The sequence below is a fragment of the Oryx dammah genome, unplaced genomic scaffold (genome assembly GCF_014754425.2).
Source record: "Oryx dammah isolate SB20612 unplaced genomic scaffold, SCBI_Odam_1.1 HiC_scaffold_22, whole genome shotgun sequence".
Lineage (NCBI taxonomy): Eukaryota > Metazoa > Chordata > Mammalia > Artiodactyla > Bovidae > Oryx > Oryx dammah.
In genome coordinates, this window is record NW_024070206.1 from 32,218,352 (window position 1) to 32,234,089 (window position 15,738).

The window sequence follows — 15,738 nt, forward strand, 5'->3', positions numbered from 1 at the left end:
TATAGTCCAGTAGGGAAGACTGGTATTTAACAAGCAATTTTTCCAAGCATGGTAAAAATAGGGAAAACATCCAGGAAGAATCCCGTGTTAAGGTGCCATTGTTCTTTTTGTCTTTCAGTATAATTTACTTCTAATCTTTTCAAACTCAGGATTCAGGAATCCTGAATGGTATGAGGAGGGACTTTTGGTGAACTCAATGTGGTTAAACGAGAAAGGGAAAGCAGAAGGCTCATGTTAATTCCTTCCCAATTCAGCAGAGTTGGAAGTGACTTGCTACTGCTTTTCTCCAAGCCTCCACTGTCTTTTCTTGTTTACTCCCTTTGTATAGGAAGTGTTGCTATTGGCTTTCTCTTGAAAAGCACTTGAGGAAGTTAAAAATAAATCCTTTCCTTTCAAGTTTTTCAACCTATTTTAAGAAGAAGGAAGCAGGAATATGTACATATCACACGCATAAAGGTAAATACACCTAAAACATTAAGCTTTTTATCAGTAGGCATACTGTCAAAATGCTATTGCCCTGGAGTTTAGACCTGATGAAGCTCAGTAGATGGATGAAACCCATCTGCACAAAAGGCAACCGTATTAAACGGTTTTGAATCAAGGCTCTCTTGCCAACAATAAAAAAGTGACATTTTTACATGAGGCATAAAGCAACTAACAAACGAAGCTATAATCATGGGATTATTAGCAAATAAACTTCCTTAGATTTATAGGGCCATAGATCTGTTGGGGAACATCCGTGTGGCAAGTAAAAAAAAAAAAAAGAATTCATATGAACTTATATAAAATTTCACATTGGAATGAATGATTTATTACAACTTTATTTGTATTAACCCAGATGGTGCACAATTTGGATATGTAACCCTGAATATGAGAAAGGCTTTATAAATGCCAGACATCTCTGTTAGGCAGCAGTGACTACATGCCAGGATGACATTCCACTCCAAAATGTCCATGCCAGCGCAAATAAAGAAGGAAATGACATCTTACTTGTTGGAGTAAAGAAACTGCAGTGCAAACAGTAACAACAATCAGCAATCAGAGAAGTGATTAAGTCAGAATAATTCATTCTAAATGACTGATCACAGCAGACCCATAAACCATGACCATTCCATCTCACCTAGACAAAAGAAACATTGCTTGAAATCCTCCTCCTCCATGTTTCTGCTTTAAAAATCTTTGTATAACCAACTGTCTTTCAACTATTTATTACCAGAAACTACCAGAGTGATTTAATCTCTTTATTGGCAACCAAACTGACTTTCAACTTTGGTTCAGGAGAAACTCTTCTGGGCTATTTAGTTTTAATTTTTTACTCCTAGAGCTAGAGATATCAGATGAAAGGATACAATTTTCTAGGTCCTTTGTAGGATTTTAAGAACTAAACCTTGAGTTTCAAGGCCTGTCTGTGGACCCCCATGAGTAGATTTTAAAATTTTTGTGCATTTTTCTACTAAGAGTATTTAGAACAATAAAGGTCAATCTTCACGGGCCTCAGTTTCTCCATGTAAAACCTGAGTTGGTTACAATGATCTTCCGTTTTCAAAAATTTTCATGCCACTTAAGTACTTGTATAGTTTTCTCATATTGAGAGCTTTTCTATTCTTACTTGTTTGTGTATGTTTAATTGCTTCAGTCATGTCTGACTCTTTGGTACCCTATGGACTGTAGCCCACAGGCTCTTCTGTCTATGGGAATTTTGCAGCAAAAATACTGGAGTGTGTTTTCATTCCCTCCTTCAGGGGATCTTCCTTATTCTGAAAAATGATAGTAAAAACATCCTTGAAAAAAAAGTAGCAAAACTGCTGAATCTAGATTTAATCAGACAAGTATAACATGATAATTTAAAGGATCCAATAGATAGCATCCATCAACATGTTGGGCTTCCTTGATGGCTCAGCATGTAAAGAATCTGCCTGCAATGTAGGAGACACTGGAGACACTAGTTCATCCCTGGGTTGGGAAGATCCCCTGGAGAAGGAAATGGCAATCCACTCCAGTATTCTTGCCTGGGAAATTCCAGGGACAGAGAAGCCTGACAGTCACAAAGAGTCGGAAAAGACTGAACAACTAAGCATAAGCACACATCAGCAAGTTACCAAAAAACAGCAAAATGTGAAGAGAAAGACATTCAGAAAATAACAACATGTTTATGTTCATATGTTTTATGTTAAATAAATAAAATCTTTCAACCCAGTCTAGGAATGAAAAGTACAAAAAAAAATGACCTTTCTCATAGGGAGTACTCTACTCATTCTGAAACACTGATTCATCCACTTATCCTGATTATTCTACCTTAAAACTAAGTTGGGTCATTTTGGCCAATTATAAATGAAAGCAATTTGTTGAAGGAAATTCAAGGTAATTTAAAATAGTCTTTTGGTAAAATAGTGATGGAAACAATGTTCAAACTGCTTACACAGTATGACATCTGGATGTTCAATATGAAAAGACACCTGCCGGATAATAAAAATATTGAAAAATTAAAGATATATGCCCAGTGATGAAAATGAATCCAAATAGATTTCCAATTTTTCTTACAAGGTTGTATTAGTTAACTAGCATTTCTCTTAACAAATTATCACTAAAAGGATGTCTTAAAACAATGGAGATTTATTCTCTCACAGTTCTAGAGGTGAAAACCAGGTGAAGGCATCCATAGTTCTGCACTCCCTTTTGGGGTTCAAGGGAAGAGTCTGTTATTAACCTTATCCAACTTCTCCTGGCACCAGGCATTCCTTGGCTTGTGCATTCCCTCAATGTATGCCTATTTTTGGCTTCAAATGACCTTCTTCTTCTTTTTTTTATGACCTTCTTTTTTGTATGTGTTCCTTTCTGCCAAAGAAATTTCATTGGATTACGGGGCCACTATAATTCAAAAGGAGTTCATTTCTAGCCATAACTTAACCACATCTGAAAAGACCCTACTTTCATTCAAGGTCATATTCTGAAGTCCTAGGTAGACAAGAATATTTGGGAGACACTGGTCAACTACCTCAGTGGTGTTAAATATTTCATGAATCACAGAGCCCACTCTGAGCTATCCAGTAGAATAATTAGAGAGATAGGAAATCCATTTTCCTCTGAGTGGTGATAGTCAAGTTTGCATAACTCCAACTGGGCTATTAAATCTCTAGCCTAGACCACTTTGAGATTTTTGTTGTTGTTAAAGATTCAACTAAAGTGTGTCTTGATTGCATGCTATAATCTTGCACAGCAAGAGGCTGCTTTGCACACATGAACTATTATTTGTGCTGCTGCCATGGTGGATCATCTTACTGCCTATGACCTTTCAGATCCATTTCAGCAAAGCTAAAGCATTTCATACTGTTCATGGGGTTCTCAAGGCAAGAATACTGATGTGGTTTGCCATTCCTTTCTCCAGTGGACCACATTCTGTCAGACCTCTCCACCATGACCTGCTCGTCTTGGGTGGCCCCACTGGCATAGCTTAGTTTCATTGAGTTAGACAAGGCTGTTGTCCATGTGATTAGATTGACTAGTTTTCTGTGGTTATGGTTTCAGTGTGTCTGCCCTATGATGCCCTCTCACAACACCTACCATCTTACTTGGGTTTCTCTTACCTTGGATGTGGGGTAACACTTCACGGCTGCTCCAGCAAAGTGCAACCGCTGCTCCTTAGCTTGGACGAAGGGTATCTCCTCACTGGCCACCCCTCCTGACCTTGAACATGGAGTAGCTCGTCTCGGCCCTCTTGTGCCCAAGCAGCCACCATGCCTTGGATGTGGGTTGCTCCTCTCGGCCGCCTCCCTTAAGTATTCTTGCCTTGAGAACCCCATGAACAGAATGAAAAGGCAAAGTGATAGGATACTGAAAGAGGAACTCCCCAGGTCAGTAGGTCCCCAATATGTTACTGGAGATCAGTGGAGAAATAACTCCAGAAAGAATGAAGGGATGGAGCCAAAGCAAAATTAATACTCAGTTGTGGATGTCACTGGTGATAGAAGCAAGGTCCAAAGCTGTAAAGAGAAATATTGCTTAGGGACCTGGAATGTCAGGTCCGTGAATCAAGGCAAATTGGAAGCGGTCAAACAGGAGATGGCAAGAGTGAACATTGACATTCTAGGAATCAGCGAACTAGAATGGATTGGAATGGGTGAATTTAACTCAGATGACCATTATATCTACTACTGTGGGCAGGAATCGCTCAGAAGAAATGGAGTAGCCATCATGGTCAACAAAAGAGTCCAAAATGCAGTACTTGGATGCAATCTCAAAAACGACAGAATGATCTCAGTTCGTCTCCAAGGCAAACCATTCAATATCACAGTTATCCAAGTCTATGCCCCAGCCAGTAATGCTGAAGAAGCTGAAGTTGAACGATTCTATGAAGACCTACAAGATCTTTTAGAACTAACACCTAAAAAAGATGTCCTTTTCATTATAGTGGACTGGAATGCAAAAGTAGGAAGTCAAGAAACATCTGGGGTAACAGGCAAATTTGGCCCTGGAATACGGAATGAAGCATGGCAAAGGCTAATAGTGTTTTGCCAAGAAAACGTACTGGTCATAGCAAACACGCTCTTTCAACAACAGAAGAGAAGACTCTACACATAGACATCAGCAGATGGCCAACACCAAAATCAGATTGATTATATTCTTTGCAGCCAGAGATGGAGAAGCCCTATACAGTCAGCAAAAACAAGACCGGGAGCTGACTGTGGCTCAGATCATGAACTCCTTATTGCCAAAGTCATACTTAAATTGAAGAAAGTAGGGGAAACCAACAGACCATTCAGGTATGACCTAAATCAAATCCCTTATGATTATACAGTGGAAGTGAGAAATAGATTTAAGGGACTAGATCTGATAGACAGAGTGCCTGATGAACTATGGATGGAGGTTTGTGACATTGTACAGGAGACAGGGATCAAGACCAACCACAAGGAAAAGAAATGCAAAAAAGCCAAATGGCTGTCTGGAGAGGACTTACAAATAGCTGTGAAAAGAAGAGAAGAGAAAAGCAAAGGAGAAAAGGAAAGATAGAAGCATCTGAATGCAGAGTTCCAAAGAATAGCAAGGAGAGATAAGAAAGCCTTCCTCAGTGATCAATGCAAAGAAATAGAGGAAAATAACAGAATGGGAAACACTAGAGATCTCTTCAAGAAAATTAGAGATACCAAGGGAACATTTCATGCAAAAAAGGGCACAGTAAAGGACAGAAATGGCATGGACCTAATAGAAGCAGAAGATATTAAGAAGAGGTGGCAAGAATATACAGAAGAACTGTACAAAAAAAGATCTTCATGACCCAGGTAATCACGATGGTGTGATCACTCACCTAGAACCAGACATCCTGGAATGTGAAGTTAAGTGGGCCTTGGGAAGCATCACTACGAACAAAGCTAGTGGAGGTGCTGGAATTCCAGTTGAGCTATTTGAAATCCTGAAAGATGATGCTGTGAAAGTGAGGCACTCAATATGCCAGCAAATTTGGAAAACTCAGCAGTGGCCACAGGACTGGAAAAGGTCAGTTTTCATTCCAATCCCAAAGAAAAGAAATGCCAAAGAATGTTCAAACTACTGCACAGTTGCACTCATCTCACACGCTAGGAAAGTAATGCTCAAAATTCTCCAAGCCAGGCTTCAGCAATACATGAACCGTGAACTTCCAGATGTTCAAGCTGGTTTTCGAAAAGGCAGAGGAAGCAGAGATCAAATTGCCAACATCCACTGGATCATGGAAAAAGCAAGAGAGTTCCAGAGAAACATCTATTTTTGCTTATTGACTATGCCAAAGCTTTTGACTGTGTGGATCACAATAAACTGTGGAAGGTTCTTCAAGAGATGGGAATACCAGACCACCTGACCTGCCTCTTGAGAAACCTATATGCAGGTCAGGAAGCAACAGTTAGAACTGGACATGGAACAACAGACTGGTTCCAAATAGGAAAAGGAGTACATCAAGGCTGTATATTGTCACCCTGCTTATTTAACTTCTATGCAGAGTACATAATAAGAAACACTGGGCTGAAAGAAGCACAAACTGGAATCAAGATTGCCGGGAGAAATATCAATAACCTCAGATATGCAGATGACATGTCCAAGGTAAGGAGTAGCAGCCGAGCTTTGCTGGAGCAGCCATGAAGAGACACCCCACATCCATGGTAAGAGAAACCCAAGATGGTAGGTGCTGAGAGAGGGCATCATAGGGCAGACACACTGAAACCACAATCACAGAAAACTAGCCAATCTGATCACACGGACCACAGCTTTGTCTGACTGAATAAAACTAAGCCATGCCCGTGGGGCAACCCAAGACGGATGGGTCATGGTGGAGAGGTCTTACAGAATGTGGTCCACTGGAGAAGGGAATGGCAAACCACATCAATATTCTTGCCTTGAGAACCCCATGAACAGTATGAATAGACAAAAATATAGGACACTGAAAGATGAACTCCCCAGGTCCATAGGTGCCCAGTATGCTACTGGAGATCAGTGGAGAAATAACCCCAGAAAGAATTAATGGAGCCAAAGAAAAAACAACACTCAGTTGTGGATGTGACTGGTGATGGAAGTAAGGTCCGATGCTATAAAGAGCAAGACTGCATAGGAACCTGGAACGTTAGGTCAGTGAATCAAGGCTAATTGAAAGTGGTCAAAGAGGAGATGGCAAGAGTGAATGTCGACATTCTAGGAATCAGCAAACTAAAATGGACTGGAATGGGTGAATTTCACTCAAATGACCATTATATCTACTACTGTGGGCTGGAATCCTTTAGAAGATATGGAGTAGCCATCATAGTGAACAAAAGAGTCAGAGTATCTAACTTACAAAAATAACACAACTCACAAAGCTATATTATGACCCTATGGACCATAGCCCACCAGGCTCCTCTGTCCATGGGATTCTCCAGGCAAGAATACTGGAGTGGGTAGCCTTTTCCTTCTCCAGGGGACCTTCCCTACCCAGGGATTGAACCTGGGTCTTCTGCATTGGAGGCAGACTCTTTAACCTCTGAGCCACCAGGGAAGCCCGTAGAATGCATTAAAGTCTGTAATTAAAAAACACTTTACATATATTTAAAATTGATATTTGACATATTCAAGGTTGTGGTGATCTGGAGAAAAGCATACATTGCATCATAATTATTCATATAAGGTCTACACATATGATGTTCAAGGAGAAACATAGTGGAAAATAAGTACATCTAAGAGTGTATGTGTACATGTTCACTAACAGAGGAAATATGTAGGAACATAATGAATCCTGAATCTCATCTAAATCTTGCTTTTTCTTAAAGCATGTTTTGGATAACTTGTCTCCATTTACCTCTGCCAAACCCAGTCCCAACTAGCATTGTTCCTACATATAAGATAAAAGGCAATGGGAAGAAATTCTTCAGAATTATAGGTATTTCTGCCTGCCTCTCTTAAAAATACCTTCTATCCACAAGTTAATTTATTTCCATGTCCCTAAAACACTAATGATTATTCATTCATTTTATTCTTATAGATTTTTATAGGCCCATTTACCCAAAATAAGAAGTAAAGAACACTAGTTTGAAAAGTTATATTCACTTCAGTGTTCATAGCAGCATTATTTACAATTGCCATGATATGAAAGCAACCTAAGTGTCCATCAACAGATGAATGGATAAAGAAGATGTGGACTTCTTACTTTGGAATGGAATGTTAGTCATATAAAGTAATGAAATTATGCCATTTACACCGATGTGGATGAATTTGGAGGACATTATGCTAAGTGATATAAGTCATGCAGAGAAAGACAAATTCTGTATAATTTCAATTACATGTGGAATCTAAAAAACATTATACAACTAACTACTGAATATAACAAAAAAGAACCAGACTCACAGATATAGAGAGCAACTTAGTGATTACCAGGATGGGAGCAATATGGGGATGGGGGAGGAAGGCACAAACTGTTGGGCTTAACATAGAAGAATGTATTGTACACCATGAGGCATATAGAAAATATTTTGTAATAACTGTAAATGGAAAGTAACCTTTATAACTTGTATAAAAATTAAAAAAATTAAGAAGTAAGGAATAATAAGAAATACAGGCTTTATTTACCTATTCATTTGTATATGTCAAGAGAGGAAGATATGTTAAGTGGTCAACTGACTATTTTGAGCTGAATGGTTAAATTGCCACAAAGACTTAAATTTCATCTTTTAAATGGAGTGTTTTTCCCCTGTACAAAAATAAAATTTAGTTTTAATAAGTAATAATTATTAAATAAATAATAAATATTACATAATAATTATTTAATAATTAAAACTAAATTCAATAATATCCATATTGAGTAGCAAGGGATGTTAATACTAATTATTTTTTTTTGTTTTTTTTTATTTTTTTTTAATATATTTATTTATTTTTAATTTTTACTTTACAATTCTGTATTGGTTTTGGCATAGATTGACATGAATCCACCACAGGTGTACATGCGTTCCCAAATATGAACAGATATTACATTAATTATTAATATTACAGATATAACAATACATGAAGCAGACATATGCAAGTTTAAAAACATCAAAAAAATTTAGTGACTTCGTTTTAAAATGTTTTATACAAAGAAAATAGTTTTAAAACATGAATAAACTATTTTCAATGGCCCAGGAAAGTCAACCACTCTCTTTTTTTAATATTGCCTTTACATATCTCACATATATCTTTATAACCTACTTATCCTATTTTCATAGAATATTGGAACCCCAGGGTTTGAAGGTCTTCAAGTCTCTTTTCCTCAGAATTTTCCTCAGAGTGGTTTTGTTCAAACTGAGTTATTGATTATTGTTAGTGATAGAGAACTCTATATCTCAGCAAAGATCCTTGCTTTTACCCAAAGTTGGCTATTAGACACAGTTCCATAAGAAACAGAAAATGGAGACCATCTTCAACACCTGGGACACTCTAACTTGAAACTTCTCACTTTGTCTGTGGTTCTTAAATATGACATCTAGACCAAATGATTTAAGTTGATCAAGAGCAGAACCTGGTGTAGTGAAATCATCTCCTTCTTTGTCCTATATTCCTATGAATAGCTTATGGGAAAAAATACACTTCTAATTGATTTTTTAAATTTAATACACTAAAATTCACTTTTGGTTGAAAAATTCTACAAGAATTGACAAATGCATACAGTCACATAATCACAACTCAATCAAGCTATGGGATGATTTCATCAGTTCCAAAATATGTCCTCTGGCTGCCTCCTTGCAGTCAATCTCCTTCCAGCCAGTATGGCTGGTTCCATACATCAGTGATTACCAGTAACCACTGATGTATTCCCCTTACCTATAGTTTTGCCTTTTCTAGAGTGTCACATAAATGAAATCATGTATTTGAAGACTCTTGAGTCTGGTTTCTTTCACTTAGCATAATACACATGAGATTCATCTGCATTATGGAATGCTTGTTTATTTTATTGCTGAGTAGTATTCCATTGGTTGCGTCATGACTTTGTGTTCATTCACAACGTGAAGGGGAATTGAGTTGTTTTCAGGTTTGGGCATTATGGATAAATCTGCTAAAACATTCATATACAGGTTTTTGTGTGAATATGCTTTCACTTCTTGAGTTAATAATGAGTTTAAAAAGGTCATAGGACACTAGTAGATACACAAAAATCAATTATATTTCTAAATAGTAGTAATGGACAATTGGGAATGTAAATTTAATAAACAATATTCTATGTAATGTAATGGATGTAAGAGTTTGGCCATAAAGAAGGCTGAACATCAAAGCATTGATACTTTTGAACTGTGGTGTCAGAAAAGACTCTTGAGAGTCCCTTGGACTGCAAGGAGATCCAACCAGTCCACCCTAAAAGAAATCAGTCCTGAATATTCATTGGAAGAACTGATGCTGAAGTTGAAGCGCCAATACTTTGGCCACCTGATGTGAAGAACTGACTCACTGGAAAAGACCCTGATGCTGGAAAAGACAAGGTGGGAGGAGAAGGGGAAGACAGAGGATGAGATGGTTGGATGCATCACCAACTCAATGGACATGGGTTTGAGGAAACTCTGGGAGATAGTGAAGGACAGATAAGCCTGGCGTGTTGCAGTCCATGAGGTCACAACAAGATGGACATAACTGAGCAACTGAACAACAAACAGCTCTATGCAATATCACCAAATGTTGAAATGCCCACCAAAATATGTAGAGAATATTACACTGAAAAGTAAAAAAAAATAAAAAATAAAAATCTCTGATGAAGATATAGATCAACTCCACAACTTGTTGAATTTTAACTGATGATTTCAAGTTCATGTTGTCCCAAATCAGCCCTAAAAGTGAAGTAACATTCTGGCCTGGGGTGACTGGGATTTGCACTCTTTTTTATTCTGCCCAAATTTCAATTGGATATATATCCTGATTATCCCAGTGCATACACTGGTAGTAACAGAGAAAATGAACAGAATTCTCCTCTGCTATTGGATGTGGCCACCATCATGTACTTGCCCCACGTTTAGGCTCCTCTGTAGTGTACCCCTGTGCCCACCTCCTGGCACACTTCCACGGTTGACACTGGGCCATCTCCACAAATGGGCAACTTCTGTGTTTGCCTCTGGGTCAAATTTCAGGTTCAACTCTGGGGGATTTTCCCTGTCTCCAGTTCAAGGCCCCACTATTTGTGCCCTTCCAGGTGTATGACTTTGTTATTATTAAGTCCATTTAGCAAAATGGGAGCCTTCAACTGTGGGAATGGGATTTGCCCTTATGGCCCTTACAAGGACAACAGTTAAAAAACATCGTTCTTTAACATCAGTGCTTGCAGAGATAATCTCCTTTTCAGTGTGCATGAGGGGCATCAGTGGAGAAGTCTGGGTTGAGTTGAACAAAAATTCTATCATATTCTACTTTGTGTTCCTTTTGGTAGCATGAAATGAAGGACTTCTCTGTTATCTTCCAGGTCTTGTTACTGTTCTCTGAATGCCTGCTTGAACAAGGATACACATGTCTCCATATGAACAAGATATAATAGTAGTTTCCTTCTATTATAAACTTATGGTTTATAGGTTTGCCAGAGATCATGCAATCCAAAATGTGTATGTACCACATAACAGAGCCACAAAAGATCTGATACAAAAATTGATAGAACTTAAAAGAGCAGTGGCAAAATCCACAATTATAGCTGGAGACTTCAGTTTCTCTCTTTTAGTCCTGATGGAAAAGACTAGACAAAGTCAGCAAGAATATTAATGAACTCAACAATGCCACCAACCTTCAGTATCTAATTGGAATTTATAAAATATTCCACCCTGAAATAGCAGGCTACACATTTCCTTAATTGTCCACTGAAGGGTTAATGCGGCCACAATAGGGAAAGCGGAGATGTGCTTGCAAATGGGACTCTCTGCCTGGGCTGAACGTGCTTGCATACAAGATGTTCTGCCAAGGAGACTGGACACAGCCTTGAGTTCAGTGGTCCCTTGCAAACGAGGGAACATTCCCTTCTTGTGATAAGGAGGAAGAAAGGGCTCTGGACAGATTCTGCAGTAAACAGGAATTTCACTCCCTTTGCTGTCCGATAACATTTACGCACATGTGCTATACAGAGAAAGCTTAGTCATACAGTCTGGAATTTTGCCAAGGGGGGCTATATAAAAAGTAAACCGCAAGCTTGCTTGCTTGCGCAGTTCTTTTTCCTCCGGCCGGAGTTGTGTCTGTCTCTTGTGTGTCTTGTCTTTGTGTCATTTCACTCGCAATTTCCAACATCTGGTGTCCAACGTGGGGCTCGAGTGAAACCGAAAGGGTGAGTAACCCCGGGGGGATTTTAAATCCCTAGCAGGGGAACTTTCGGGAAAATCATGGGGAATTCCTCACCCTAGCAGGGGAACTTTCGGAAAATCATGGGGAATTCCTCATCACCATTATGGACACAATACATGGAGTTGGTCAAAGGACTTCTCCACTCCATAGGCATTAAGGTCTTGACTAGTCGATTGAGTGAGCTCTTTCGCTTGGTGGAGCAATATTGTCATTGGTTTCAATATCAAACTAAGTTACAGTTAAATTTGAAGGAATGGAAAATAATTCAAAAAGAATTGAGAAAGCAACATCAAAAGGGTAATGTGATCCCTTTGAAGTTATGGACTTTATGTAATGCTATAACACAGGCTTTGACTTTGCTATCTACTGATAATGAAACTAAATCTAATGCTTCAATGAAGGGAGAGGCAATTTATGAGAATGTGCCAAACGTTGGTGGGGTTTCTGCATTGCCTGAAGGTAAGGATACAAGTAAGCCTCCTTCTGGAAATGGTGAAACATCTGTTAGTTCGGAATTAGATTCGGAGGCTTCTTCGGTTTCGTCAGAGGACAGCAAAGGGATTAAAGAAATGACCTATCTATTCCAGGAATGGTGGAAATCCCGTAGGGAGGAGAAGAAATCTGCGCCTTCTGCTCCTCCTTCTGCTTCTCTTTTCCCCACTGCGGTTGATCGACCTGATGTGGGCAGGGAACATTGTCAGTTCTCCTTTCCTTTGTCTATGCTTCATGAGAATGACTTACCTGCTCCCCCTAGTGGTTTTATCGATCCTCCACAATTATTTCCCATCCAGAGACAGCAAGATGACAACGTGATATTCAATATACTCCTTTGGAATATAAATTTTTTAAAGATCTTAAAGCTGCAGTAGCGCAATACGGTCCTCAATCTCCCTTTGTTTTGGCTATGCTGGAATCATTGGGAAAAGGCAAATTAATCATTCCATTAGATTGGGAATCTATTGCCCAAGCTGTCTTGGAGGGTTCTCAATGGTTGCAACTTCATAGCTGGTGGGAAGAAGCTAGAAAGCAGGCTTGGATTAATGAGGGACAGAATCCCCCTGGTCCTCTCGAGGACAAGTTAATGGGAGAGGGCCATTATCAGGCTTTAAGAGAACAGGCTCAATACTCTGATCAGGACTTACAACAAGTCCGCCAGGTCTTTTTATGAGCATGGCACCGTGTGGTGCCTACTGGCCACGCCCAGCCCTCCTTTGTTAAAACAATGCAAGGCCCCAATGAGCCGTATACTGATTTTCTAGCAAGATTGAGGGTGGCTATGGAACGAGCTGTAGGGAGGGATGAAATTTCAGAGATATTATTACAAACTTTAGCATTTGAAAATGCAAATACTGAATGCAAGCGTATGGTGGGACCATTAAAAAGACAGGGTGCATCTATAGCTGAATATATCAGAGCCTGCTCGGGAGTAGGAGGAACAGAGCATCAGGCTAGTGTCTTTGCTACAGCCTTGGCCAAAGCTATGAAACCACAAAAGGGAGGTAACTGCTTCCATTGTGGAAAACCTGGTCATATGAAAAGAGAATGTCGGAAATTAAAAGCTGATCAAGGTGCAATTCCTAAAGACAGATCTTTTGCTGGGAGGAATAAGACTCCTCCTGGACCTTGCCGTCGATGCGGGAAGGGGTTTCATTGGACTAATGAGTGCAAATCTAAAACAGACAAAATGGGCAACCCAATACCGGGAAGCTATCCTGCAGGCCTAAGTCCTTGGGGCCCAGGAACAATACCGGGGACTTTTCCTCCCTGTCCTCCTGCCGTCCTGCCTACCCCAACCCTGTTCCCTCCCAACAACAGTTACCAGTCAATGCCTCATTAAAAGGACCTCAAATGATGATTTCAGACTTGCGGTCTGCTACGTCAGGGAGTGCTGCTGCTGATTTGCCACTAGCTGAGAATGTTCTTTTGTCACCAGGAGGAGGCTTTTACAAATTAAAAACAAATGTATTTGGGCCACTGCCTCAAGGCACCTTTGGCTTAATATTAGGCCGTAGCAGTGCGGCTTTGAGAGGTCTAACCATAATTCCTGGGGTAATAGACTCCAGCTATGTTGGGGAAATTTTGATTATGGTTTCTACTTCTACCACGCTTTCATTGTTGGCTGGGGAACATATTGCTCAAATACTTCTCCTACCTTATCATCCCTTTTTGGCTCTTCCTAATGAACAAACAGGAGGATTTGGAAGTATTGGGCGACATATATTTTGGGAAATGCTTATCAAAGATTCTCGCCCTGTTCTCTCCTTGATTATACAAGGAAAAAACTTTGAGGGACTAGTAGACACAGGGGCGGATGTTTCAGGCATTTCTTCTCAACAATGGCCCCAAGATTGGAAAAAAGAAAAAAGCCCTCTAATGCTGATGGGACTGGGCTCCATCGCAGATGTCTGGAAGAGTACCCATCCCTTGCAATGCCAATTCAATAATGGAAGATCAGTGTCTGTTACCTTTTATATTGTAAACATACCTATTAATATTTGGGGAAGAGATCGTCTCTCTCCTTTGGGGGCTTTTGTAACCATTCCACCGGAAAATTAGTAGCCACTGCTCAAATTCCTCAAGCACTCCCATTAAAATGGTTAACTAATACTCCAAAATGGGTTGAGCAGTGGCCATTACCACAAATGAAGCTCTAGGCATTAGAACAATTAGTACAAGAACAACTCCAACTTGGTCATATAAAGCCCTCTACCTCCCCCTGGGATTCTCCTGTTTTTGTTATAAAAAAGAAATCTGGAAAATGGAGAATGTTAACCGATTTACGAGAAGTTAATAAATGTATTGAACCTATGGGAGCATTACAATTGGGACTCCCCTCTCCAGCTCTTTCCTTAGAATTGGTCCTTAATGGTACTAGATCTTAAAGACTGGTTTTTTGCCATTCCCCTACAATTGCAAGATAGAGATAAATTTACTTTTACAGTTCCTGTTCTTAATCATGCTTAGCCTGTTAAGTGTTATCAATGGACAGTCTTACCACAGGGAATGGCAAATAGTCCTACTTTATGTCAAGAATTCATAGCTCGCTCTTTATAATCCCTCCATCAAGAATACCCCAATTATATTCTATATCATTATATGGATGATCTCCTATTAGCAGCTCCTAGTATTGCTAAACATGATGAATTCTTTCTAAAAGTACAGGAGGCTTTAAGACTATACAATTTGCAAATAGCCCCAGAAAAAATTAAAAAAGACTTTCCTATTTCATATTTAGGGACAGTATTGGAACAACATAGAATAAGGCCCCAAAAGTTGCAAATCAGAAGAGACCACCTCAAAACCTTAAATGACTTTCAAAAGTTATTGGGAGATATCAATTGGCTACGCCCGGTACTTGGGATTCCTACTTATCAATTATGACATTTGTTTTCTACTTTAGAGGGAGATACAGCTCTGGATAGCCCCCAAACTTTAACCCCATTGGCTCTACAGGAACTTCAATTTGTTGAGCAAAGACTAAATGACGTTTTTTTTTTTTTTACTTACTTACATGCATCTCAACCTATTTCGTTTGTAATATTTCATACCCCTTATTCTCCATCTGGTGTAATTGCTCAAGAAAAAGGATTAATAGAATGGGTTTTCTTACCTAACAGCTTTTCCAAAAAATTGACTACATATATGGATAAATTAGCCTTCCTTATACAGAAAGGTCGCCATCGTATTTTACAGTTGTCAGGATATGAACCACACCAGATTGTTACTCAATTAACAACTGCTCAAATATCTCGATGTTTACAATTTAATGAAAACTGGCAAATTTCTCTTGCCTCATTTCCTGGTGCATTTTCTAATCACTATCCGTCATCTAAATTGATTGATTTTCTCTGGACTAACTCTATGATATCTCAATCCCCAACTTCAGATGTTCCAATTAAGGGACCCACTATTTTTACAGATGCAAATAAAAATACTGCTGGATATTGGACCCCAGAAAGTTCTAAGGTT

At 39.2% G+C, this 15,738-nt stretch overlaps 1 non-coding gene across 1 annotated transcript; it reads right to left on the reverse strand.

Annotated features, from left to right (window-relative positions):
- Nucleotides 1-6,922: 6,922 nt before the first annotated feature.
- Nucleotides 6,923-6,994, reverse strand: TRNAW-CCA. The gene has a single exon. It is a non-coding gene; the product is annotated as a tRNA-Trp (tRNA).
- Between the last annotated feature and the right edge of the window lie 8,744 nt (nucleotides 6,995-15,738).